The sequence below is a fragment of the Alosa sapidissima genome, chromosome 14 (assembly GCF_018492685.1).
Source record: "Alosa sapidissima isolate fAloSap1 chromosome 14, fAloSap1.pri, whole genome shotgun sequence".
NCBI lineage: Eukaryota > Metazoa > Chordata > Actinopteri > Clupeiformes > Clupeidae > Alosa > Alosa sapidissima.
In genome coordinates this window covers 2375187-2394413 of record NC_055970.1, presented here as the reverse complement: position 1 = coordinate 2394413, position 19227 = coordinate 2375187, and the positions used below count along the sequence as shown (strand labels likewise).

Genomic DNA, 19227 nt, shown 5'->3' with positions numbered 1-19227 from the left:
GGGAAATTCAAGAATGAATGTTGAATGTTGAGAGGAGGTATGATAAGGTATGATAAAGTTAATTTCATAAAATTCATTTAGTAAATTTTAATATTACACTTTTGATAAAGTTACAGTGCTAAAGGATATAAAAAATACATGGAGACAACTGGGGAATTATACTTCAATGGCTTAAGTGATAAAATTAACAGGAAGTATGTTTTGGTGGTGAGGAATGGCATAACATATTAGACCATTCACTGTGGAATGCAGCATATGGACAGTAAGAGCTTCAAAGTTATAGAATTATATAAGATAATTACTCTAGTAATGTTTAGAGAAACTGGGTAAGCTGACTAATGGTAAAGGGAATGCCATGGTCAACCAAGTAAGTATGGAAATTTGATAGTCACCTATAAGGTAATAAGTAGTGTTACAGAAACCCCAGGCTAAAGTAAAATGACTTAGTGTAAAGTGCAATTCCCCATTCTGATAGCTAAAGAGACCAAAAGGGATCAGTTGGTAAACAGTACAATGAAAAGGTGTTGCAGAAAAGTGGTTGAGAGAATGAGGAAATATACAGATTTATGGCCTATACAAGAATTAATGGATTTAGCACTGTTACAAAAGGTCAGGGATTACATGAAAATTGACAATAGTAGAGCTATAAGAAGAATAGGTCAGTCATAGTGGAAATAGTAGGAGAAAGAGGTATTTAAAATGCTCAAAAACATCTTGACATCTTGATAGATTAATACAATAGGAGATAAGAGGCAGAAGTAAGGAGATGACTTGGGAGTGAGTGACCATAACTGTAGGAATAATAATAGATGCAGATGTTATAGGAAGATATAAGGGATACAATGTACAGTTAATGGTAAATTACAAAAGGCAAGGTAAAGTAGATGATAGATAGAGAGTAATCTAGTAAATACTACAAGCTGACTGCAGCATGATTTCCTCATTCCCTCCAGCTAAACAGTAAATGTAATGCTGCCTCTTATATCTAAGGGGGGAAAGGCTCATTACCAGCCGTGTGAGGACATGCTGATGTGCAGGGGTTAATCCAAGTACTCCCTGTCCTGACTGAGTTCTGAGCAAGTTCAGCACAACAGTGCTGAGCATGGACAAACTGAAAATAGATAAGGACTCTGAGGCCTTTGTTAAGGCAACAGTGGCAAGCTGGAGAGCAAAAGAGGGAACTTGGAAGTGCAATGGAAGCGCTTGCAGCATCAAAAAGACAATACAGGCACCTATGGTGACCTAAGGCTTCAAGTCTGGGGAAACCAGTAGCAGCACCATCCTCAACACTATGGCAGTAGGAGCAACCATCACAGGTGTTCCCAAACCTGTCAGTCTACTGGCCTATGGATACCTATTATAGTGGGCACAGTCAAGCCCATGGCAGCCACAATCTCCACGTCAGTGGGGATGGAGACTCAGACAAGATGGGAATAACTAAGGCAGAGTGAGAGGAAATTACAGAGGAGGCATCATGTGAGAATGGACATCTGAAGCAAGACAATCATCAGTTTGTTTTGACTGTCAAAGACGTGGACAAAAGAAACAGGACAGGGAGAGGGAGGAGAAACCCAGGCACTGAAGGATGAGCCCAACGAGCATGCCTTCCTCTTCCCTTGTGAAATAGCATAGTTTTAAGGAGGCCTAGAGAATTCTACAAGAGAAGGTGTATACCAATACTATCAAAGGGAGTTGATGAGGAAACCATGATGAGGGACTATCTTAGGTAGTTAAGACATCTCAGGGTAAGTAGGTAAATACTTTGTTAAGCAAATTTAAAGTATGATTACTCTTATTCTTACCTTTATTATATTTTTATTGTTATTTTGAATAGAAGTGACTACTATTTAATTAATTGTAAATGCAAATGTTTTGATCAAATTAAGTGACAAAGTGATAACACTGCTATTTTTAATGTCAAATGACACTCCATTAATTTTTCAGGATAGGTGGTGGTGTATGTCCTAGGGACTGTTACATATTAAAATATTACCTCTAGATCATGGGAGTTCCCTAGTGGTCACTCACACTCAACAAGTCTAAGGAATAGAATTATTTAGCTTTAATGGAAAAAATAAAGTTTGTAGGAATATTGAAATGATGTAATATCTGCTTTACATGTAACTAATGTGAAGCCAAAAGATCTTACGTACTATACTATGACATTTGATAAAGAAAGCAATAGATAAAATAAAGAAAGCAGAGAAATAGGATTGATAGAATAAGAAAATAGAACTAGGATTTACTAATAGTTTAGATAGCCTAGATAAAGTAGTATAGGGTTAGAATAATTAGGAATAGAGGTAAGCTTAGTTTTTGAAGAATAAAACATTATAAAGGTCTATGACATGCAGAGAAAATTGGAGTAAGGTATGTTGAAGAAATGATGAGATTACTGTATGTCCTAGAACATCTAATTAATATAGCTTACATAATAACCAGTCTTAGTCTTAAAGTAGTATCCCAAATTGACAATAAGTAAAATAACATTTCTTATAGGGAAATTTGTTTAATCTCTATGCAAAAAGAGAATAGATGGAATTAGGATCATCATAAGTCATTGTCAGAAGATTAAAATGTTTTATTATTTCAGGAATAGAAAAGCTGGTGGAAAGATGTTGGTCTTCATGGAAGGAATGGAGGTCCACCAACTCTATTCTGTTAATCACAGTAACAAAGGGGGGTGAACCCCTGGTAGAATGTTAAATTGTATGATTTGTTACATTTGTTACCTTGGGTTACAGATTTTTGTAATTTTCACTGTCATTATTTGATTAATGTTTTATTTGAATGTCCCTTTGGGAAAAAAAAGAGTCTGCTGAATACCATAACTGTAACTTTAATGGTTAGTGGCATTTATATGATACTAACCAGATACTTTCCCAACAGATACAGTATTTGATATGGTGTTTTTCTTTGCGCATATTTGGGATCTATGCGCAAGGGGGGAGTAGGAAAGAGGAATATTTTTATTGAAGGATTTTCATAGTTACAGGAAGTTATTGATGATAGTCTAACAGATGTCATGTGTATAGTCATAATATCAGGAAAGTGATAGTGTTGTCTAAACCATTAGGTCCCAGAAGGATCATGAAAACACTTAGTTATTGATTACATTGATATGATAAAAATAAGAAACTTTGGTAGTGGTTTGTAGGGGTTTTCAGATGATAAGGGCAAATGACATGTTAAAAGGGAGAATTGCTAAAATATATGCCTCAACAGATTTAAACTGGTTTGATGCCTTACACATTGCTTCGATGCAAATAAGGTCACAACAAAACCACAGTAATCACTTTTTGCATTAAAGATAAAAACTGGTCCATCAGAGGCCCACCTTTGGATCAGCTCCAAGGATAAATGAGAAATTATATGGAATAATTGTCATTAATTCACAAAACAATTTATAAGCAGGAAAAGGACTTTCGGAAGGACCTACAGGAAAAGAGTCAACAACCTACAGTATACTGCCTGGGGACAGAAATGATCCTGGTAGTGGTGGGTATAGTGTTTCTGGCATGTATGCTCCTGTTCCCCTGTTGATTGTAGACTTTCAGGCAAAGAATCCAGTGAGGAAGGGGGGACATTGTCCCAGCAACATCTGCCTGATAACAATCAGGGAATGGACAGAAAACGGCAGAGATCCCAGTCCATGACATACCACCAAACCACCAGGAAATGAGCCTTTCAACTGTTTTTTCACAAGTGAGGCCGACAAAGAAGACTCAGGTAACACAGAAATTATTGACTGACAAATCTTATCAACCACCAGGAATCTGGAATATTGGTGAATCTTCCAATATGAACGCAGTCTGTTATGTGCTTGAAGCACTAAGAGAACAGGTGGCTGCAACCTTCTGGGTAGCTATGCACAACTGGATGATGTTGGATCAGATATTAGCCAAAGAAAATGGAGTGTGTGTCAACATAGGAGTATATTGCAGTACTTTTATTCCCATAACATAGCTATGGCAAAACTAATAATGATAGAATGCTAGTTAAGGGGGCATTAGGAGGATTAGAAATATGGCTAGCACAATTAGGAATAGTTGTAGGAATGGGTTTGCTTGTATTTGTGCTTGTTTTTGTGCTTTGTTTCTTCCTTGTTTGAGATCCATAGTGCTTAAAACAGTGGCTGGGAGAAATGGATCACTGCTGTTGATGAATGAAGCAAATGGCAACCCTAGTGGAAGGAGATACTAGTGCCAGGACAGATGACAAGGAAATGGAAACATGACAGTGATGCCAATGATGCCAGAACTGATGCTTCTCATAGAGGATTGGATAAAGGAGGAAAATTAGGATACAGTATGCTGGTTGGAAGCAAAACCAGCTCTTTCATTGATGAAGTGGGATTGGGTGTGGACTCCACTCCGCCCAACAGCCAAGCCACTAATGTTCTCAGAGCATATGAGATGGAGTGCAGAACTAAGACAATGGCTTTTGTTTTTGTGAATTGCAATATTCGTAACATACCGCACACTTGAAGCGCAGCATCCAACATTTGCTAATACATCTGCGATTGCATTTACACTCTGCCATCTCCGAGGAACAAGCAATGGACTAAAAACTGTGTGTAATGAGAATGAATTATTAATAGTTTGGTGTTACCCTCTTCTCTAAAAACAAAGTAATTATAGCATGTAACCTATCTTCATGTAGAATCTTAGAATATTATAGGACCTATATAGTGTAGACCTATATAGAATATATAGCCCTATCTGAAAACACCCATCAGGAATTCTTATGTGATCTGTTTGCTCATTTGATGAATTTTTGGGGATGGAAAAGCATATGTGTAGTTGAAGGATTTGATTTTAGTGAGGGTTGGTTCAAGGGTGTAATAACAGTACTAATATAAGTGTTTTATGTTTAGCAGTGGTATTGGGGACAATTGCTTAATCTCATAGTTGCTGCTGAGTTAACTGGTTTGCTTAGCTGATTGTTTGTAGTGTGACTCAGCTTAGCAGCAGTATTCTTAGACTTAGATCCTTGACACCACAGTATTCTTAGACTTAGATCCTTAAAGTTTTGAAGGTCTGGATGCATTTCTCTGAATTTAGGAAAGAATTGATCTCGTATGTCTTTCCATAGGCAGCATTCAGCCAAGAAGTGAAGCTCTGTTTCTATAGCACCTTGGGTGCAATTGGTGCACAGCCTGTCTACTCTGGGCAGCCAGGTTTGCCTGTGTCTGCCCTTCTCAATAGCCAGACTGTGATTGCTTAGTCTGTACCTGGTCAAGGTTTTTCTCTGTCTGGTATCAGTGACTGTGGATAGGTAGTCTGCCACAGTGTACTCTCTGTTTAGGGCCAAATAACATTGAAGTTTATTTTGTCTTTTTGTTGTTTCAGTCCGATATGTAATTTTGTTTTTCTGCATTTATAATTTGGTTAGGCCGAATTGTTTGAGAAAGGTCCTGAGGCTGACTATTAGTTGTGTTAGTTGTACTATTAGTATGTGTGAGTCTCAGGACTAGCTGGATGAGGGGACTTGTTTTTACACTCATCTCTTGGCTTTTTAGGGCTTTATAACAATAGGAGTTGGGGTCGCTTGTTTTGAGATGTTCGAAGAATTTGATAGCTCTTTTTTTCGATTTTAATTAGTAAAGGGTATTGGCCTAATTCAGCCCTGCATGCATTTGTTAGGTGTGTTCCTCTGTACCTTGAGGATGCTTTTACAGAACTCTGCATGCAGGGTTTCGATTGGGTGTTTGTCCCATTTTTCAAATCCATTGTACATAAGAGGACCCCACACTTCACTGCCGTATAATGAAATTGGTTCGATAACTGTTTGAAATATTTTGAGCCAGATCCGAATGGGTATGTCAAATTGAATAGTTTTTTTTGATGGCATAGAAAGCCCTTCTTTCTCTTTCAAATCATTCACGGCCAAGTTGAAATTACCAGTTGAACTGATTTTTAGCCCAAGGTAGGTGTAACTTTTTACTTGTTCGATTGCATATGTACCAAGGGTTAATTTCTTTCTCTGATGTCTGGATTTTTTCTGGAAGGTTAGTATTTTTGTTTTTTGTGGGTTAATAGTCAGGGCCCAGGTCTGACAGAACTTGTGCAGGACATTTCGTTTCTGCTGTAGACCCTCTTCTGTTGGAGACAGCAGAACCAAGTCGTCCGCAAAAAGAAGAAATTTGATTTCGGAGTCATTTAATAGGAGGCCAGGAGCTGCGGACTGCTCGAGTCTTTTTGCCAATTCATTAATATATATATTGAAGAGGGTCGGTGATAGAGGACAGCCCTGTCTCACACCCCGTTCTTGAGTGAAGAATTCTGTTTGTTTGTTTCCAATTTTAATTGCACATTTGTTGTTTAAATACATTGTTTTTATTATGTTGTATGCTTTTCCCCCTACACCAGATTCAATAAGTTTACAAAATAGGCCATCATGCCAAATAGAATGTGTGTGTGTGTGTGTCTGTGTGTATGTGACTGACTGATCATCTGAGGTTTCCTAATAGAATGGCGCTCTCTGTCCCTCTTTCGTCCATTCGGTGACGTAATTGTCTTACTCTGTGGCACACCAGGGAAATAAGCGGCTATAATAACGGCAGATGGGGGCATACCAACGGGGCGTAGGTATGATGGGGGGGGGGGTGCAGCATCCCACCAGTGAGCAAGATGGTTACGCAACAGGCTTTACACTGGCTGATTACATCACCTTTATGGGTGCCAAACATGTGTATGTGTGTGTGTGTGTGTGTGTGTGTGTGTGTTTGTGTCTATCTGTGTATCTGTGCAATTGTGTGTTTGTGTATGTGTGTGTGTGCCTTTTTTGTGAAATTCTACCTACTTTGTCCTCTCTCATTCCTTTATCATCTGCCTGCCTTGAATAGAAAAAAGAAACGCTGGAAAGAAAACAGAATTGATATCACACATTCAAAATTCCCTTTGAAATCTTCCCAATTTTGTGTACTCCTCTCACTCCCTCTCTCTCTCAATCTCTCCCCCCACCTCACTCTATCTCTCTTTCTCTCTATCTCTCACTCCCTCTCTCTCTCAATCTCTCCCCCCACCTTGCTCTATCTCTCTCTCTCTATCTCTCTCTTTCTCTCTCTCTCTCTATCTATCTCTCTCTCTCTCTCAATCTCTCTCTCTCTCACTCCCTCTCTCTCTCTCTTCCTCTCTTGTCTGTCTGCCTCTCGCACTTCTCCCACTAGTTGTGAAGAGAGACACATGCCACATGCAGCACTCTGGCGGCTATTTTCGGCCCCTGGTCTGTGTGGGAGCTGGCGCTGGCCGCTTGTTGGCCATGCATTAGACATGTATATTCATGTTAGGGCTCATTAAAAGGGCCTTTGATAGCCAATCCACTGCTGATTAATTGGGGTTCCCATGGCGAGGGCGAACGCGAATGTCTCTGTTTTGTTTGTCTTTGGCGCAGACAACAAAGGAGGCGCTTGTCAGATGGAGGAGGTTGGTGGGGTTGGGGGGGTTCACTAGGGACGGAGGCAGCCAGGACCCTGTCAAACTGAATAAGTGGTGGAGGGGCGTCACTAATGACGACGGGCGTGATGCGGCATGGCGAGGCGCAGTGCAGCACAGCGCGCCACGGTCGGCTGCGTATCCCTGCCTCAACGGCTCACCTGCTCATAGCAATTACAAAAGACTAATGTGCAGTCTCATTATGAAGTGTTTGTGTGTGTGTGTGTGTGTGTGTGTGTGTGTGTATGGGAAGAACCCCACAGGTGGCTCCACCTGCCCCAACACACACATACACACATTTACACAATCACACACACACACACGCAGAAACACACACAACACAGAGTCTCTACACAATCACAGAAACACACACAACACACAGAATCTCACCCATGATACACACACACCACACACACACACACACACACACACACACACACCCTAACCCTCCACATCTCCTGTAGCCCCTCCTCACCCAGACCCAAATAAGGCAGAGAAGGAGTGAGGATCAATGTGGTGTGGGGTGTAGCGAGTCGGTTCATATGGGCTGGCTGGGTACTGTAGTATTGATTGTTGTCAAGGTCCTTGGCCAGCATAGCTCCAGTCACGCACACCACGCAGAAGTGAGTAAGAGTGCTGTGAAGGGCGGCGCACAAGAACATGTCTCTCATCTGCAGAATGGAATTGGGTCACATCCAAGGAAAGGTACCTCTTCACAAACACACACACATACACACACATGCACACACACACACATATGCACACACACGCACACATACACGCACGCACACACAAGTCGCACTGGACTATAAGTCGCATTTATTTAGAAATGTATTTCACAAAATCCAAAACCAAAAACAGAGACTATGTAACTGGACTATTGAGGCCAAAAAGATTAATGTTAATGAAGACGAAGGAGTGAAGGCAGCCAAGAGGAGGGCCGGACGGTCTAATTGTAAAGCAAAAGATTCACTGAAAGAAAATGCCTTGTGGTACACCAAAATTTAGCTAAAAATGTGGAGAATGCAATGCAATCAAGCATTTTGGGCAATGTCATTAGGCAACGCCGGTCATTATGGGGAAAATAAGTCCCGACAGGGCGAACCGGACTTGTCTTGTTTCGCCCTGAAGGGACTTATTTTCCCATGATGACCGGCGTTCTATACATTATCCCGCTTATTATACGGCTACTTGCCAAAACGAAAAAATAAACTCCATATGTCTCTTTACACTTATTTGTTACCGTTTCGTCTTGGCTTTTGCTGAGAAACAAATAGTTCGCAACACACGCTGAACTTGAATCAAACATTCTTTAGAACACAGCTGATCAACCGTCTGCTTTCACTTTTGAATGAAGTTCCAAGCACAAACTCCGTTGCCATTGACAGCGGTCATTCTTGTTTTCAGAGGTCCTTTCCCAAGAAATAATGACTGCTAGAACTTTCGGAAATCCCATTCAAGTCAATGGAGCATTCTACTTGCATTGTGAAGAGCCGTATAATAATGTTTGATATTGCTAAATATTGGGACTGATGACCACTGAAATCTGTGGGGCATTTGATGGTTCATGTATGAAGTGTCGGGATTTCCATCCGCTTATTGCGAGATAAGGCATCAGCTTTCATTTATTCATGGGACATGTGTTGTGTTGAAATGGAAACCTTATTCCGTATAGCCAAAGAGGTTTACGGTAGCCTAAATTTAGTTATTTTTTTAATTCTGCATGATTTACTTTTTTATAAAATTCGTAGGCTGATGCCTGGCAGCAACAATTGTGTTTAAATGTAGGTTATTGCTTCAGCCTCTGGCAAGCTCAGAAGGGGGCGGCATGCAACTGGTAGCTTGAGAGCAACGTGTTGGAGACTCGTGGTGTAAGACAATGACTTTTCATTGGCAACAATATTAAACCAACCAACAATATAAAATATTAAGAAGAGCTCTTTTATGAGTTAAATTGAAACAAAATTATTACTGGCCTTTATTTGTCCGAATCTGAGGCCCGGCTATAAATAGAATCCCGGCCATAATTTGATGGTTTAGGTATGCACTGTGCCAGGGGTGGAGCCAGAGGGGTGGCTCCGGGTGGCACAGGCCACCCTTAAGATTCGATTGGCCACCCCAGGTGCCACCCCAAATCCTATGGACTGGCTTTCTCGACCAGTTTTCTGAACTTATGTCGCTCATCATCACTAGCTATGATCGGATAATTGTAAATGGCGACTTCAATATTCATGTCAATAAGACAACTGATGCTAAAGCCAGTAAGTTCCTTAATGTGTTGGACAGTTTAGAGCTAAAGCAGCATGTTACAGGACCCACCCACAACCTTGGCAACACCCTCGATCTAGTCATTTCTAGAGGGATAGAAGTCACAGACTTATCAGTAAATGATAAAAATATGTCTGATCATCATTGTGTATCTTTTAATATAGTACTACATACTCCAAAAATTCATCCCGAAATTGCAATCAAATCGCGACTCTTGGACATTAGAGCAGAACAGCAGTTCATAGCTCTTATAGACTCCATAAATTTAGATATTTTACATCATCCCATTGATCAAATGGTAGAGGCTCTCAATCGTGAGTTGGGCGCTCTGCTTGACAGAGTGGCACCCTTAAAGACTAAAAAAAGGCCCTGTAGCAAACTGACACCTTGGATGAACGAAAATATCCATGATCTAAAAAGATCATGTAGAAAAGCTGAGAGAACATGGAGAAAAACTAAGTTACAGGTTCACCGTGCCATTCTAAAAGAAAAAATAGCAAATTATAATAGAGCTATTCGGAATAAGAGGAGGAACCACTTCTCTAAGGTAATTGCTGAAAACAGTGGAAACTCTAGGGTGTTGTTCTCTACCATTGATAGGCTATTGCATCAAACACCTTTTGATACACTCAGTCAGGCATCCTCTCTAAGATGCGAAGAATTTGCAGACTTCTTCAAAAACAAAGTCATTTCTATAAGGGAGGCTATTGGTAACACAAGTAATATGTTTGATAGTACACCCAAAAACAGCCCCCCAAAATTAAGGTCCTTTAGCACTATTACTCAATCTGAGCTTGGTAAAATTATAACTCAAACCGGCTCCTCAACATGTGTTTTAGATCCAATCCCTACTAGATTCCTCAAAAAAGTATATGATAGCTTAGCTCCCTTTTTTCTCAAGGTAATAAATACCTCATTAGAAACAGGTATATTTCCAACTGCTTTTAAAACCGCTGTTGTGAAACCTTTACTTAAAAAGTCAAATCTTGACCATACCAATCTGAGCAACTACAGGCCTATATCAAATCTATCGTTTTTGAGCAAAGTACTTGAAAAAGTTGTTTTTAATCAGTTAAATACCTTCCTCAACGAAAACAGTATCCTTGAAAAATTCCAATCAGGTTTTAGATCAAATCACAGCACAGAAATGGCTCTAGTAAAAATAGTCAATGATCTCAGACTGGCTACTGACTCAAACAAAGTATCAATCCTTATTCTTCTGGATTTGAGTGCGGCATTTGACACCACTGATCATAGCATCCTACTTGACTTGCCTTTTGGTGTGGCCCAGGGGAGCTGCCTTGGTCCCCTGCTATTTTCTCTATATATGCTTCCATTGGGAAACGTCATAAGTCAGCATAATGTAAACTTCCACAGCTACGCAGATGATACCCAATTGTATATTTCTGTGGAGCCAACTAACCCAGATGGCCTTTGCTCCCTCACTGCATGCCTAACCTCCATTAATCAGTGGATGAGCAAAAAAATTTTGAAACTAAATGATGACAAAACAGAGGTACTTCTGGTTGGACCAAAACTGAAGCGAGATATTATTCTTAGTAATCTAGGGAACTTGGCGCACCAGGTCAAACCAAAAGTAACAAGCCTCGGTGTCATCTTAGATGCAGAGTTAAGTTTTAAGCCCCATATCAGTAAAGTTACTCAGACAGCCTATTTCCACTTGAGAAACATTGCCAAAGTGCGGCCCTTTTTAACTCAACAAGATGCAGAAAAACTCATTCACGCCTTTATCACTAGCAGGTTAGACTACTGCAATGCACTTTTCACTGGTCTTCCCAAAAAACATCTAAAGAAATTGGCACTCATACAGAACTCTGCGGCTAGACTTTTAACTAAGACTAAGAAGAGAGAACACATCACCCCTGTGTTGGCTGAACTGCACTGGCTCCCTATTTCCTATAGAATTGATTTTAAGGTTATGTTAATTACTTACAAAGCTCTGAATGGCATAGCACCTTCATATATCTCTGAGCTTTTAATATCTTATCAACCACAAAGGAAACTTAGATCATCCAATTCTAATCTTTTAATCGTACCCAAAGTGCTCCACAAACAAAGTGGAGAAGCTGCTTTTATCCATTATGCCCCCATGGAACACCCTGCCTCTGTACATCAAGCAGGCGAGTTCAGTAAATATTTTTAAAAAAGATCTGAAAACATACCTGTACAGGAAAGCTTTTAGTTAACTCATCTTATCCTGTAGACTACTTTTTCAGATTATTCTACATCTGCTACTATTGGAGGGCGCAGCCAGCCAGAAGCAGATGGGCTCCCCCTATTAAGTCAGGTTCTGCTCAAGGTTTCTTCCTGGAATATGGGAGTTTTTCCTTGCCACAGTTGCCATATGGCGTGCTTGTGGGGGGTAAGAGGGTTAAGGCTGCCAGTCTTATGACGTCATTTTCTATATTTTTGATATGTTGCTGAGTGGATCATAAACAGCCCCAGCAATGAAGAAAAGTGATTGATAATGACTGACTGACTATTATTGTGTTACATGCTTCAAATGTAAAGCACTTTGAGCTGCATTCTGTGTATGAAAGGTGCTATACAAATAAAGCTTATTATTATTATTATTATTATTATTATTATTATTATTATTATTATTATAGTCTACGATTGACCATTAACATGGTGTAAGGCGGGATCTTTCTTGATGCACTTGCAGCAGTGTGAAGTGTCAGACGTCAGACATGTAAGTGGCAAACACGCTTGCCTTTTTTGGCCTGCGGCACAATTGAACTGCGGAACGAAAGGTTTCCCCGATCAGGAAATACTCCTTAATACGCAACTTTGTGTAGGCTTAACAGAGGTAGCCTAAATATCGTGCCTATGACGATGACAGCTTTAAAAAAACAACATTTATTTGACTTGTCTCGCTGGATTGAAGGCAGAATGTGGGCTGTTGCGCAAATAGATGAATGAGGGTCGGGAGATTCTGTTAACAAAAACCTAACATTATTATCGTAAAATATGTCTCCATGCAGGGCAGGGCTGGTTCTAACCTAGGCTAGGCTACTATATTTGGGTGGGCTGGTAGAAATTTTGGGTGGGCAACATAGCAAAGCTGTCAAATTGGATCAAAACTAACATAAACACAAAACAATCAGTACTACCAAAGTCCTTTTAGGCAAGTCCCTCCATTCGGCGGCCATATTGCAACGCTTTTTGGGCACTCATCCGGCATCCTATTCGGCACAAATGCGCGTGCGCAAGGCTTCACGACACCAATCTTGCTCCAGCGGCGAGTTCACAACACATGATTGGCACGATGTCTTCACAACACACCATATCATTGGCTCAATGTATTCACATCACACCACATGATTGGCTCAATGTATTCACATGTCGACGTTTTGCCGAGGAAGGGGTGTGATATGTGTAGACAACGGCCATATTGGCGTTACAAACTAACCCCATGAATTTCTATGGAGGATTTTTTGAGTGCTGTGTCTCCTCATTAGAAAGTCTCTGGTACTACCTAGCTTGAGTTGCTGCAGCCAACAGCCAGGGATAGGCAGTATGTCTGATACATGTATGTAAAATACAAAATAGTATGTTGTCATTTTTATTTTATTTAGTTGGAAAAAAATGGCATCATATTTTGTATCAAAATACTTTATAGGTTTGTAGTTTAAAAATACTGCCAAATTCTTTTGGTAAAACCAATAACCTACTTTTGGTGATGTGATTATAAAAGTGCAAAACAATGAATGCAGCACTGGTGCTGACTTGTAATACGAGTTTCCCGTTTACCAACAAAACTAGATGCGCGCACAGCCGTGAGGCAGAAGATGCTTGGTGGCCGTCCACAACGTTATAAACGTAACCTAAATAGTCGGCTGCTGTAAGCTACAATCGGATTTTTTTGTATACCCCTGTTGTCTCAATGATAATAACATCTCATTTCAGACTATATTTCAAAGTTTGACGTTCATTTGGATTATTAATATAACATCGTATTTTGTCATTTTTGGCAAAGACATGCATTCCGTTAGGGATATTGAACATGTTTAACATTCTCTAACCATCGTGATTTCGAATTAGTGCAGTTTTCAGCACAAAAACTCATTTTATTCTTTTGCATTGCTCAATGCTGTTCTATGGTGCTTTCTGCCTCTTGGTTGCGCACGCATGTTTTCGTGACGTTCCATAGAAATCCATGTATTTGTCCAGAGTTGTTGTGATCAGAATATTGAGATTCAGGGAGATAAGTTTCTTAGAACTTTAGTCATCCAATTCAAACACATGGAAGTCATCCAATTCAAACACATGGAACCGGTTATGTGGTTGCCCTGCAATAAGTTGCACCATGTGCAAGTTGCAACGTGCACAATGTTTGCTCAGATCCACAATACACTCCTTCATACCAACCTCAAGTTTCTTGAGAAAACTGATTTAATCATCTAATCGGAAGACATGGAACCGGTTATGGTTGCCCTGCAACAAGTTACCCCATGTGAACAATTAATTAATAATTTGACCAGACTTGTTGTGATCATAATATTGAGATTCAGGAAGATGAAATTGCTCACATACACAATACACTCCTTCATATCAACCTCAAGTTTCTTGAGAAAATAAACAAATAGACAAAAAAGCAGGTCAAATTATTGTAACAGCTACAAAAATAGATGGCCATAGATATAAGTTATTGTGGGGGAAATGTCTTGGATGTGTATATTTTGTATATCTTCATTTACAGTATAATAATAAAATTGATTATATTTCAATGTCCCCATTATGGAATTTGTTTTAGAACAGCATAGCCCAGTGACAGACAACTTAGATAATTAACTTTGATATGTTTGTATTACATTTTATTCAAATACAAAAACATTTTATGTGAGAGTTTCCCTAATGTATTTGTGCTAATTTCACATCTTGAGCCTGTTTCTGTTTATCTGGATGTTTTGCCTCATGCCACCCTTGAATTAATCAGTGCCTCACTAGTGCCACCCTTGTTAAAAATGTCTAGAATCGCCACTGCACTGTGCTTCAGGCATAGCGCTACCACTAATCTCTGACTGAAAGTGCACAGAACTTGTGCATTTCAGAGAGCTCTCTCGCGCTAGACAGTAATGTTTCATGTAGGGTTCATGTCATCTATCTATTTATCTATCTATCCTGTAACCAGGAATGAGGCCTCCCGTAGCCACAGGTTCACACACACACACATTTCCACAGCCCTGCCTGGGCGAAACACTCTGGGGTGCAGGGCCTCCACACTCTGGGTCATCAGCCCAATTTAATTACATTATGTGGAAGCCAAATTAGACTCTGCAAACAGAGCTGGCTTAAAGGATTACTGGACCTCTTGTATGCGAAAGATCAAATTTCTACCTTCTAGCTGGAAACAATATGTCATTTTCTGGGGGGTGGGGTGGGTGGGGGTCGGGGACTACTTTCCTGTTGAGAGCTGATGAGACAGGGGAGCTTGCTACAGGGGACATCTACAAAGATCCCGACAGGGGTGACATGTTCTTTTACAATAAGCTCCATGCACTTAAACTCCTCTTCAACCGGCTGGTTTTCCACACTTGTGGTGTGTTTAATCGAATAGATTGACACTGTGTATGGGCTCGGAGGAGCAGTAGTAACGTCACCGACTGACCCGAGTTCGATTCCGTGAACCCACCGCTGCAAGTCTTTATCGCTTTGGATACAAGTGTCTGCTAAATAGAAATTTAACTTTAAGTTTAACCTTACGTTGCTGACGCTATTAAGCGTCAAGGACAGTTTTTGTATTTGAAGTCAAACACACACACACAAACACAAACAAGCACACACCCATACACACAGTGCGCGGAAGCAAAAGCAGTACCTGGGTGGATCACATGCTGTAGCTAAGTCTGTGCTGCCTCACACACACACCATCATTAACAGGAGGGAAAGGGGATGAAGAGATGAATTAGTTCTTTGCAATTATGGACGGTAACGCAGGAACAATGTACGGCCAGGGTCTAGTCTGAATTTGCCACTGGGTCAATGGTTCTGCATCTACCTCTTGGTTGACACATACAAATACACACACATACACAGATACACACACACACACACACACACACACACACACACACACACACACACACACACACACACACACACACACACACACACACACTCATATATAATAGGACAGGACAGGACAACTTTATTCTAACCCTCCCCTCTAAATGACATGATCGTCATCCAAGTAAGCATACGAACAGCAATACAGACAGTAGTGTAGAGAGCATGCTCTGAAGACTTGGGTCACACAGACCAAAGCACCCAAAGATTTGGGGCGCGGACTCAACATGGCCCCCCTGGCGGTCACCAGTGGTGGAATGTACTTAAGTAAACTTTCCACGTATTTGTACTTTACTTAAGTAAAATTTATAGTGCATACTTTTGACTTTTACTTTTACTGTTATATTTTACAGCAATTATCTGTATTTTTACTCCGCTACATTTCTATAACACCATCGTTCCTTTTTACGATACATTTTATCAGTTTTTTTTTTTCTCTCTGACAAACATGTTTGTTTTACCAGGGGGCGGGGTTGCTACCAAAGATTCTGGAGCGCTACGTGCATTCTTAGAAACATAAGCATTATAGTCTAGACCAGGCAAAGCGTGAGCTTGTAGCCATCTGCATTCGGTAGGCTATATTCACCAGACCCATGGCTACACTGTACATGCAACTGTGTTCTGTGCCTTTCTCTGTCTGTTATCTGCAGCGTTAGGGCCTCCTCTCCGACACGTCTGATCATTTGCGGCACAAATGAATGGCAGACTATTAATGAACCGGTGGCCGGAAAAAACGTAACATTTTCCAGATTAGGAAATATTCCTTAATTGTGTGTGATCAAATAAAGATGCATAGCCTACAATTGGGGGGTAGTAATGTGAGCGCTCATTCAATGTCTATGCGTCTACGCAAGTGAAACTGAGCCTAATCATAAAGACACCTTTCTCAGCAACTTTTCTGTTCAATCAGCATAATTGGCATTACAATCCACCCGACGTTTCCCTTGTCCACCCCGTTAAACTTCAGGCTCACCCTAGTCACCCTAGTAAATAACCAGAATTACAGTCTCTAGAATTGTAGGTCAGAATGTAAACTGGACCACAGATGGTAAGCACAATTGCATTAGCTTAAAACTATCTAGTCAAGTATAATCTAAAACTAGCTTAATTAAAATGCCACAGCCCATACTGATTCTTCCTTTTAGAATATAGATATTAAGAGAATAAATCATTATGCAAATACTTTTAATACTTAAAGTACATTTAAAAGCAGGTACTTTTTACTTTTACTTAAGTAGGGTTGTCATTGTGGTACTTTTACTTTTACTAAAGTAAATATTTCTCTGTGTATTTGTACTTTTACTTAAGTACTGAGTTTCAGTACTTCCTCCATCACTGGCGGTCACTGCAGTCCATAAGTTTCTGTCTGTATACAACCAGCAGAGGCACAACAACAGGTCAAAGTTTGTGCCCTCAATTTACTGCAGCTGCTGCAACTCCATTCATCGGAATCTGCCGCCTCTGGGATATTCCTACCGTCACACCACTCCACAAAACAAGTCTTTTGAGGAGAGATCATGAAAAAATTGTGGGCTGTGAAAAGAAAATGCGGCTTCATACACTACTACTGCGAGGACTTATCTCAGCACAGGGGGAACCGGGCACTTTCCTGAGGCCAAACAAATCGGATGAACACTGGAGTGAAGGAAATAGAAACAGACATCCACTTAACTCCACACTATAGCTTTATGGGACAGATAGGAGGAAAATAAGAAATCACTGAGAGAGAATGGAATGCTTCAGCAAGCAAGACACAAAACAAACAACCAACCAAGCAAACAACAACAACAACAACAACAACAACAAAAACCTAGTGCACAATGATTTGATGCAGCAAACTTTTGCCATCTTGTTTCATTTCCAAGACTATAAAGACATCAGGTGAAGACTTTTGCTAGCATACTGAACTGTGTTTTAAAATATCTACACTAATGTAAAAGAACAGCATTGACAGATTTACTACAGATAAATGACGAACAAATCAGTTATTGAGATTGTAACACTTTACAAACAGAAGCAACAACAATGCAAACATGCATTACGCTGTGCAGCACTGCATGAAGTTGAATGAGCCTGCTGCTTTCTATGTACTTTTGCTTCTTGGTCGGTTTTGACCAAGACAGGGTTACGCTGGCAAGGCTCAGGTAGGGAACTCATTGGTTAATGCCAAATGAACTGAAAGAAATCTATTCAATTCAAACAGTAGCCCTAGTCCAGCCTCCATGGAATTTTCCCGGAAACTACTTTCTCAGACTGCTTGTGTGCCTTTGAAAATGTTCACGATGAACTGAAGGTAAACAAAAAACTTCTTTCTCTGCATTTGTGCAGTCACTTTCTTTGACCTTTCACATGTTAATGTTTTTTTTGGAATGTGTGAACAAAGGTTGGTTACCTACCTTTCAAGCCATTCTAGCGCGGTATAGAAAGCCTGCTGGAAGACTCAGCTCGATTTGTGCCAGTTCTCATTCATATTCAACAAGCTAAGCTGCTTGACTCTGATTGGCTAACAGCTAGTCGGTTTTGGCCATAACATGACAGCTGTTATCAACTAATTTTAGCTTCATGGCATGAACTTAGCTTGGCTAGTGAGTGCTAGCATTGTCCAAATGGGCATAAAACATGCTAGGCTAGTGAGTGCATTAAACCTGTATAACATTTCACTTCCTTGAGTTGACAATAGCGTTTTACTTATGGACTGGGCATTGGTCATAGACTGCCGCAATGGTAGCTGTTATCAACTAATTTTAGCTTCATGGCATGAACTTAGCTTGGCTAGGGAGTGCTAGCATTGTTCAAAAAAATAAACTGAAGCCATTTGATCCTCAACTCTGGGTTCTTGGGCAACATGCATTGTTGAAGTTCTATTTGTGCATAGCGCACAAGCCCGTTGACGTTAAACTATCCTTGCATACGAAACCTGTCACTGAGCTAGATGAATTCTGTGGGCGTGGTCTCAACTGGATGAGCTCATGAATAATAATGAGCTCATTAAATTCCACGTCAGACTGAGGAGCTTTTGTAATTGGTCTGATTTCTCCGCCATTTTCTTTTCAGTGGCTAGGGTTGAAAGAGGAGGTAGCAGTTCATTTTCACATTCACGACATAACACAAACACATATGGACCTGACATACTAAAAAAAATACAAGTAAAAACGGTTTTGTGTGGCAGGGCACCTTTAAAGGATCATCAATTTAGTTTTGACAATTATGTAATGAGACCCACCATAGATTTGGACAATGATGTAATGAGACCCACCCATTTTTTTTTTTTTTTTGGGGGGGGGGGTAATTATCAGAGGTGGAAAACTCAATTAGACAGGGTTCCCAATCTTTCCTCAATGTCAAATTCAAGGACTTTCTAGGTCCTTGTCCCTCAGTTCGTAATACAATAGTTGGCATTTGTCCAAGCAGATGATTCAGGACACATTGCCAA

General features: G+C 40.3%; 1 protein-coding gene across 2 annotated transcripts in view; it reads right to left on the bottom strand.

Moving 5' to 3' along the window:
• LOC121681543 (carbohydrate sulfotransferase 8-like) overlaps positions 1–19227 on the bottom strand; it is an 83037-nt gene that overhangs the window by 40963 nt on the left and 22847 nt on the right. The window lies entirely within an intron of this gene.